Source organism: Borostomias antarcticus (genome assembly GCF_949987555.1).
Source record: "Borostomias antarcticus genome assembly, chromosome: 26".
NCBI lineage: Eukaryota > Metazoa > Chordata > Actinopteri > Stomiiformes > Stomiidae > Borostomias > Borostomias antarcticus.
This window is the reverse complement of record NC_140259.1, coordinates 10,473,267-10,475,057: the sequence shown is the minus strand read 5'-3', so window position 1 is coordinate 10,475,057 and position 1,791 is coordinate 10,473,267.

Here is a 1,791-nt window from a genome sequence, read left to right as displayed (position 1 = left end):
CACACACACACATGGATACACAGGGGATGCGTGATGATTGGCTGTGATGTGTCAGATATGCTAATGTGAGCTTGTGTGACAGATCATTCCCTCCTTCAGTAAGATCAACGATCCACCAGGCTGGTCCAGAGAATATTCACCCTCTCACAATGAAGCACCAGCGTGTCTGTGAACATGTTATTGTTGGTACATAATCAAGCACCAGCGTGTCTGTGAACATGTTAATGTTGGTACACAATCAAGCACCAGCGTGTCTGTGTACATGTTCATGTTGGTGATTGATTATATGTTTTATGTTGGCCAGGTCTCTCTTGGGGAAAAAAACTGATAATTTAAAATGACATTACATTACAGTCATTTATCATAATAAATCATGATAATCATGATGATGTGCATGTGTGTGTGTGTGTGTGTGTGCGTGCGTGCGTGTGTGTGTGTGTGTGTGAGAGAGAGAGAGAGAGAGAACGAGAGAGAGGGTGTGTGTATGAGAGAGAGTGTGTGTGTGAGAGAAAGAGAGAGTGTGTGTGTGTGTGTGTGAGAGAGAGAGTGTGTGTGAGAGAGAAAGAGAGAGAGGGTGTGTGTGTGTGTGTGAGAGAGAAAGTGTGTGTGTGAGAGATAGAGAGAGAGAAAGTGTGTGTGTGTGTGTGTGTGTGAGAGAGAGAGAGAGAGAGAAAGAGTGTGTGTGTGAGTGTGTGTGTGTGTGTGAGAGAGGGAAAGAGAGTGTGTGAGAGAAAGAAAGAGTGTGTGTGTGAGAGAGAGAGAGAGAGAGGGAGAGAGAGAGAGAACGAGTGTGTGTGTGTGTGAGAGAGAGAGAAAGAGTGTGTGTGAGAGAGAGAGAAAGAGTGTGTGTGTGTGTGTGTGTGTGTGTGTGTGTGTGTGTGTGTGTGTGTGTGTGTGTGTGAGAGAGAGAGAGAAAGTGTGTGTGTGTGAGAGAGAGAGTGAGACAGAAGGATGGGGAAGGCTTGGGGGATGGTGTCTACTGGAGGTCTGAAAAGGACAAGGGCACATGGTTTGTGTATTGGGGGGCTGTTTGTGTGTGTGTGTGTGTGTGTGTGTGTGTGTGTGTGTGTGTCTGTCTGTCTGTGTGTGTGCCTGGGGGGTTGGGGTTTCCAAAGCAATTCCCTTAGGAATGTGTTGATCTCACCCCTCCTCCACCCGTACCTTTACCCCCCCCCCTTTCCCCCCCACCAGAGTTCTCAGGAGGGGCTCCTCTCTTGGGGGAGGGGCTCTTCAGATGGACCCTTTTGTCTCCCCGTTTATCAGTCCTCTGTTTCCCAGAGAGAGACTCTAGAGAGACAACGTAGAGTATCTCTCTTCTCATATCTCCTTCACTGTGGTGGTAGATGAGCAGTTCATCTGGCTCATTCATTTTAGCAACGTTGGAGATGAGATACTGTATGTGTTTTTTATCGGTGGTCTTAATTACGCAAACTATTATCAGCGCGTGTTTATGAGGGGTGTCTCTGGCCTCCATCTTGGGTGGTGTGTGTTGGTCCTGTGTTGTTGGTGTGAAGCGTTTGTCTTTCTGCCCTGGGGACTGGCTGCTGACAGTGACCATCGTTAAAATAATCACATGCTGTTGGAGGAACAAACGAGACACAACATCGTTTTTAGGAAACTCGCACCCACACACACACACAGATACACACATCAACTTTCACAGTTGCTCGTTCAAATGTATTATATAGAACCTGAATATGTACACTACGTATTACTGGAACGAGCACTGATGAGATACTGGAAGGACAAGACAATACAAGAATTACAGTACAAATAGTGGCAAATAAACTT